The sequence below is a fragment of the Sminthopsis crassicaudata genome, chromosome 2 (genome assembly GCF_048593235.1).
Source record: "Sminthopsis crassicaudata isolate SCR6 chromosome 2, ASM4859323v1, whole genome shotgun sequence".
NCBI lineage: Eukaryota > Metazoa > Chordata > Mammalia > Dasyuromorphia > Dasyuridae > Sminthopsis > Sminthopsis crassicaudata.
This window is the reverse complement of record NC_133618.1, coordinates 505,866,844-505,874,509: the sequence shown is the minus strand read 5'-3', so window position 1 is coordinate 505,874,509 and position 7,666 is coordinate 505,866,844. Positions and strand designations below refer to the sequence as shown.

Below are 7,666 nucleotides of genomic sequence, written 5' to 3'. Positions count from 1 at the left end.
TGTGTGACCCTGAGCAAGCCAACCTCATTTCTTTCAGCCTTAGTTCCCTCATCTGTAAAACAGAATTTTTATGTTCACTATTATTATCAGCAAAAATTGAATGAGCATTATTATGTGTACTAAGGAATATAAACACAAGCAAACAGACAGCCCCTGCCCTCACAGAACTTACTTTCTAATTGCATTCTAAAGGAAGAAAAGATCATGGTGGCTAAGTCCAGAGAACGAGGGACAAGTGCTCGGCAATCCTACCCCAAACAGAGGTCTGAGGAAGAGTCTGAACAACCTACCTCCCCATGTGTGCCCATAGTTTGTGTGCACAGAATGGGAGGAAGATGCTTTACAAGCCTTGAAGCCTTATGTAAGTGTTAGCCATTGTTGTTACTCTGAACTCTAGCCCTCCGTCTCCTTTGAAAAACAGAGGAGTCAGGCCTGGCTCTTCCCCAAGGTCCCTCTCAGCCCTAACTTCTGTATTTAAGCTGTGACACGGAGGTCTCTTCTAGCATTCATAGTCTGTGTTCTACCTTCCCTTCCAGCTTTCACATTCTCTATTTTGCAGATGCCTTCCGTCCCTTGCTCTGCTTGTTCTCCATTAGTCATGGCTACATAACAATAACAAAATCCTAAGTGGTTTCAATTGGCTGGATCAGCCATATAATAATACAGACCTAAAGGAGAATTCCTTCCTATTTGCTCCTGAATATACGTGACTAACAGTTCTTGCCCTCTTTATCCCCAGTCACCACATGGCAGAGAAATAACTAAGGAGGAGGCATTAGACCTTATACTTTGGCATTGCCCTCACGCACATGGAATCTACTAGGAGCATGAAGAGGAAGGGTTCAATCTTCAGGATGGCTCTTGGGGGCAAAGACAGCTTTGCTACTTGAATCCTGAGAATGGATTCATTGGACCACAGAAGCTCTGAGGAGCTGTCAGACCGTCACCCTTGGGATTCCCCTGGTCTGGGGAAAGGGGACCAGTGAGGGGACTGACTGGGCCTTAATAAATGAGAGAGTCTGGGCTCGGTGCAAACAGTTTCAGCCTCGGGTTTATTCTTTTCCTGGTCTGGGCGGAACATCAAGACCGCTTTGAGCTGAAGATATTTTAAGGCCTAGAATTGATTCACTGGCAATGGAAATAGTGGCAACTCTTCAGCCATAGAAGCCTTTAGAAAGGGGCTTTTGAGGGAGGGGATGCTAAGATTTTTAAAGAAAAAGCAGGGAGTTGTTTTCTAAGCTGTCTGTGTGTATGCTAGGGAAAGGAGAGCGCTGTCATGTCTATAAACAGAAGCAGCCGCTGAAATGAGTGATTTCATGACTCCACAATGAACCACCTTAGACAGGACTGTCTTTCACCCTCCCTTCCTACTGTTTGGTCGACCCAGAGTGGTGGAGAATAACACTCACCTTTCTCCCCTCTCTGACAAAAACAAGGAAAGCTTCCTCTCCCCAACTGGAGTCTATTCAATCCAATCTTATGAACTCTCATGGAACCCTACTGTGTGCCCAAACCTATACACAGCAGAGAAAGCCAGAGTAGGCTGTTCTCCCACTTACCCCACTCCCTAACCCTGTTATCAATCAGCACTCCCTGACTGCCCCCTTCCACCACGGGCTTCCTGTGGCTGAGAGTTTGTAGACTAGGAAGAAAGTTTATAATCTACAAAGAAAGATAAAATGCTTACCCAAATAATTACAGTACAAAGCAGGATATGATGAATATTCCAAGGGAGATACAGACCTAATGTCATGAGAATTCCAGGGAGTGAAAAGATATTTTTGGCTGAGGACGAAAAAGGGAAAGCTTAGTGGAGATGTTGGCATTTGAATTGATGCTTGCAGGGTGGGTAGGATTTTGATGGCTACAGATGGAGGTGGAAGAGAATTCTAAGTAATGGTAAATCACAAAAACAAGGATTACAGGAATCACAGAAGTATAAGATTCTACATCCAGGGGTTTTTGCGTACACCTGCTAACAAGGTCATCGCATGGCCACATAGCAAAGCTCTGCGTTCACATTGACCAGGTTCAGTACTGAGGATTCCTCAATAATCATCACTTTGATTTGCGCACCCACCCCGTGTATCCCCGGAGACATTATAATTTGGTTTGTGTCTAGGTCCCCACAGCAAAGGGAAAAGGTCCCTTGGCTCCCATGGAAACATCCAGGCTAAGAAAACATCAGAATAGGGTATTTTATTTCACTAGATTAAATAATGCAAAGGGTTCATATCTAAGTCCATAAGCAGTCAAATCAAATCCCCATCACTCTCTAGTGAGTCTCCGTCTTCCCCAAGGACTCGTATATTTTCTAGATATATGGAATTGCCCTAGGTGAGCAACCCCTCCCCAAGGAGAGAACCAGGAGTTTTAAGAAAGTCAACATTTCTCCCTGACCCTTTCGCATATATGGTGGAACTTCACCTGCCAGAAACTTAAATAAATCTTTTTACTTGTACTATTAACCTAGCTGAGCCTCTCCCCCTCCCTCCCATAGGAGGCCTCTCTTTCCCCGGGGACTTAAGCGTCCCCTTACTACTTATGATGCCGTTTTCAGTTTGAGGGCTCTCTGAAAAGGTCAAGAAATCAAGGTTACTGTAGTGCTGGTATTCTCCCCCCAGACTTGAAGAGTACGCATGACTTGTGGTATCGCACAGGGTAAGAGTTCAGTTCACTCCTCCTCGTTGTGCTGGGTTTTGGGACTTCTTGTTACTCAGTTCTGGCTCCTACAGCTCCTGGATGAACCAAAGTCTTTAACTGGGTCTAAGAATTCTCCCGTCACCGTGTCACCGCCACTCTATCGGTGGCGCGCAGACTTTCTAGCGTGGTCCAGAAACTCCTTGTCACTCTGCTACTGCTGTCTTCCGGGACTGCGTGGTTTCCCACAAGAGCAACCTGGTTGTGTGCGCCTGCACCCGGGGTGAGAAATCCACGTCGTTCCTCCAGGGCTCTGGGGGACACGACTTAGACGTGACCTAGCTGCGACGGAGAGTCAGTAGCGCCGGAGCTAGGAAGCCTTCGTCGGTCCGTCAGTCAGAGGTCTGCGCGGAAGATTCGCGGGAATAGAGCCCGGGGACATCCACCATTCACCAGGAGCTTGTCGGGACTTTGCCCAGGGGCCACCTTTTCAGGGAACCCTTCCCTAAGCTTGCCAAGCTCTCTCCCTCTTCTAATAACTTTGGATTAGACTTAACCTCTTTATCTATCATCTCTTAGTCTCCTCAGCTTGAGGACAAGGACTATCTGTTGTTATTTTTGAATATTTCCACCCTAGCAAGTGCCTTAAACATAGAAAACAGTAATAGAGTTTTGTTGAATGACATTGAATAGAATAAGTAGTGCATCGGGTGGGAGTTTACCGTTACTAAAAGGGAACAATAGGAGCTAACAGTCATAGAAAGGCTCCCCATGAGACCAGAACCTGAGAGATGGGTCCTCATTAGAACTGTTTATCATTCAAACCGAACCGAGCTAACCAAGCTGTGACAGCGACCGGAGAAGAGTGTCCTCGCCACGCGGGAGTGACAGAGAGCCTCTACCCTCCAGGGGCCCTGTTCTTCTCTCCTGGCTTCCTTTTGCCTTCAGTTGTGTGTTCTTTGTGTTGTTTTCCCACACACTTCTGTCAAGCCAACGGGCGAGGAGGAATGAGTGTTGCAGCACTCCAGCGAGGCTCCAAAGCCAACTGTGGGCAGGAAGGAGACCGCGGGCTCCTCTGGCTGTGCGTTGGAGCGTTTGGCGCACAGCGGAGCACGGCGGCTCCCAGTTACACATACTTAGGATTCGTTGTGTTTTCGTCTCTATGCCCAAGGAGCGTCTCAGTAAACACTCTGGTTTGCTTACATAAAAGCAGTCCTGGCTTCTAGAAACAAAGAATCATAGAAAATCCGAGCCTGAGGAAACTTAGAACCGAGACAGGGTGTCAGAACTGTAAGAAACCCTAGAACGGGCCCTTAATCCGGTGTCCGCAGAGCCCCAACCTAGGAGAACTGGGGACTTGGGTAGGATAATCTAGCAAACAGTTTTCACCACCCTCTAATTAAAATATATTTGCATTTTCTTCAATTAATGAAAGACATTGTACTTCCGAGAAGGGTCAGTAGGCTTCAGCAGACACCCAAGAGCCCCTGACACATGGAAAGTTAAGGATCTTTGTCCTGGAGTAGGAAATGTCAGACTTAGATGGGACCCGGAGCGCTGTCAGAGAGAAAAGCTGCCTTAAAAACAGCATCAGAAATGGAAGGAACCTTGGTTCTCAGTGAAGAGCTAGGAAAGAAGGAGGGAAGGGGTGCGGGGTTGCTTATTAAACACTCGCTTTACAAACGTTATCTCTGTTGCTCCTTACAACCACCCTGGGAAGTCAGAGCTGGAAGGAACTTTCGGGAACATTCGGGAATGGAGCTGGAAGGTTCCCTATGAGTCATACACTAGCCCCTTGATTCACAGGCATGAAGCTGGGCTCCCCGAGGCCGCAGAGCTGGCTCTTGGCGGGGCCCAGGTCAGACTTTCGGAGCTGTGCCCCTGACCATGGGCAGGTCTGGCGCCCGATGCTGCAGTGATAGCTCGGGGTCTCTTCATGGGCCACGGCACCAGTGACGGAGGAGAGCAGGGTGTTCACCAGGCATCCTCGCTCCGGCAGAGGACGAGAGAACAGTGGGAATGAGGGGTTTCCCCATTTGAAAAAGGAAGGAGGAAAGGGGAGGCAGAGGGCCTCCTCCCGGTGTTTCGGACAGAGCCGGACTCGGCCCTCACTGACTGACCTCCCTGCAGACCCGGGCCCCTGCGGGGGAACTTCTCTAATATGAGCCCAGGTTCTCCCGTCCTCCCGTCGTGCTCCCTCCGGTCTCCCACATCCCGAGCGTCTCCCTCTCAGTCATGCTCAAGATTGATCTGTTCGACTCTCCCTTCGAGCCCCGGGCCGGGCCGCGTGATCTGAAATATACCGCTCCCGGCATAAATCAGACTTCTCGCCGGGCCCAGCAGCGCGGCCACCCCCGGGGCTAATGGAATCCAGCGGGAGAAAGCCGCGCCCACGGAGGCGCCGCGCTGTTTGGAGAGTGCAACGGGGCTGATCCACTCCCCCGGGCCGGAGACGTGATCTCGGGGCAGAGGTCGGCCAGTTCAGACACACTTCGGCCCACTTAACTGCGCGGGCCCTCGCACGTTCACAAGATGGATGACTCTCCGGCGGGGGGAGCGCCTGTGAGAGCGGCTGCGCCCCCTGCAGGAACGCGCCTCCTCGGGCCCTGCCCGCCCTGGCTCCGCGTGGGCCTTGTGGAAGAGGCCCGAGCCGGCCGCCGGCTTCCTCCGCTCGGGGCCCAGGCCTCGCTGCTCCTGTGCTCCGGCTCCTCGCCGGCCTCCTGCGGGCCATCAGCACTTCCGGAACAACGGAATTGAATATCAAAGGTATCGAACATCAGAATCCCTACTGAGGCAAAAGAGAAAAATGTTGCTTTTCTGGTTTATTTTCCCTCCGCGCTACAACTCGGGACCAGAACCTTTGGGACCAGAACCTTTAATGGACACACAGCCGGGGCAAGCTTAGCGTCTGGGCAGCTGGCTGAGGCCGGTGAGAAACGTCATCGGCGGGATGACGTCAGACATGAGGAAGGGTCTCTACACGGAGAAGCTAAGGGATGCTGGGGCTGCCCTGCCCTTCCCGAGGCAGCTACGTACGGCCCAGTTCCAATTTGTTAAAAAAAAAAAAAAAAAAAAATGAACTCCCAAATGCAAGACTGAATGAGATTTTGGTTCACTTTTTAAAAGTGAATTCACCAAACACCCCCTTCAAATGTACACGCAAAAAGACTCCAGAATTCAGAGAAAATGGGGGGTGATTTGTACGAACTGTACCCGCAAAATCTCAATAATAACCTGCCCAACGACCACAAAAACGTTCGTGAAGAGGTCACTGAAGCAAAGTGAAGGATGGAAAATGGGCGGCGGAAAGGGGAGTGGGAGAGGGAGCCGGCCGGGGGTCTGGTGGGCGGGGCAGGGCCCGGCCTCGGACTTCGTCACGTGCTAGCAGTGTGACATCCGTTACCTAACTTCTGTTTGCTTCCGGTTTCCCCACCTGCAAAATGAGGATAATCAAACGCCCACCTTCCAACCCTGCTGTGAGGATCTAACGACATTAACAGTACAGAGAGCGGAGCGGAGTACCCCATCCATAGTCTACTGCCCATAAATGTTAGCCATCGATTATCTCTGTTTGTATGTTGTCTGATGAGATTTTTGTATTGAGGGGTTTGCTTAAGTGTTTGGGGTTTTTGTAACAAGGGTGTTTTAAAAAGAGAAAGAGAAGACAAAAGGGGGACTAAAACATTTTTAATAAACCACTTTCCAAAGCTCCATGAATACAGTTTTTTGATTATCCATATTTTTAGATTATCCGCACCATGGCCTGCCTCCATTGAGGCAGATAATTGAGAACTTCTGTGTTTCCTCATATGGAACATTTGGCTTCATAATGCCAACTCCGTTCCTTCTGCCCAAGCACGTCGTGAGGATAAATGAGAACATGTGTGGAGTTCTTTGAAAAAAAAAGCAATGCAAATGGAAGCTGTTATTATTATTTTTTTTCCAAAACAATCTATTTTGGTGATTTTCATGGCACTGGCTTTGCATTTTTAAGCAACACCGGGCACTATTCTCTCTGCTCCAGCCCCTTCCCCCACAGCGTGTTTCTTAGTTCTACCCTCTCTGGAAGCAAATGGGGAAAATGGCCAGTACTTTGAGACAAATGTGATGGAGTGGACTTCCTAGAAGATTATGGATTCCTTCGCCACACCCGAAAAAGCTGATATTTTTCCACTCAGCCCTTGGACACATCTGGGGATCATCTTGAGAAATGAAGATGTTATTCACAAAAGAGAAGTCACTCAGGAAGATAGGGCCCATAATTCCTGAAAACAAAGCCCATCCCTAAAGAAATGTGGGAGACACTTCATTTGCCTGGTAATTCATTCATTCATGTAGCTAGTGATTCATTCATTCGCAATAATTCATTTCTAATTATAGCAAAAATTTATACTCTGCTTTGAGGTTTGCATAGTGCTCTCTCCCTCCTCCCTCCCCCCCTCTCTCTCTCTCTCTCTGTCTCTGTCTCTCTCTCTCTCTCTCTCTCTCTCTCTCTCTCTCTCTCTCTCTCTCTCTCTGTCTCTCTCTCTCTCTCTCTGTCTCTGTCTCTCTCTCTGTCTCTCTGTCTCTCTCTCTCTCTCTCTCTCTCTCTCTCCTCTCTCTCTCTCTCTCTCCTCTGTCTCTCTCTCTCTCTCTCTGTCTCTGTCTCTCTCTCTGCTCTCTCTGTCTCTCTCTCTCTCTCTCTCTCTCTCTCTCTCTCTCTGTCTCTGTCTCTCACTGTCTCTCTCTCTGTCTCTGTCTCTCTCTCTGTCTCTCTGTCTCTCTCTCTCTCTCTCTCTCTCTCTCTCTCTCTCTCTGTCTCTCTCTCTGTCTCTCTCTCTCTCTCTCTCTCTGTCTCTCTCTGTCTCTGTCTCTCTCTCTGTCTCTCTCTCTGTCTCTCTGTCTCTCTCTCTCTCTCTCTCTCTCTCTCTGTCTCTTGTCTCTCACTGTCTCTCTGTCTCTGTCTCTCTCTCTGTCTCTCTGTCTCTCTCTCTCTCTCTCTCTCTGTCTCTGTCTCTCTCTCTGTCTCTCTCTCTCTCTCTCTTCT

At 49.2% G+C, this 7,666-nt stretch overlaps 1 long non-coding RNA gene across 1 annotated transcript; it reads right to left on the bottom strand.

Annotated features, from left to right (window-relative positions):
• Positions 1–4,282: 4,282 nt before the first annotated feature.
• LOC141557810 (uncharacterized) lies at positions 4,283–6,010 on the bottom strand. Its single transcript, XR_012486903.1, has 2 exons — positions 5,854–6,010; positions 4,283–5,425 (listed from the first exon to the last, which is right to left on the bottom strand). It is a non-coding gene; the product is annotated as an uncharacterized LOC141557810 (long non-coding RNA).
• Between the last annotated feature and the right edge of the window lie 1,656 nt (positions 6,011–7,666).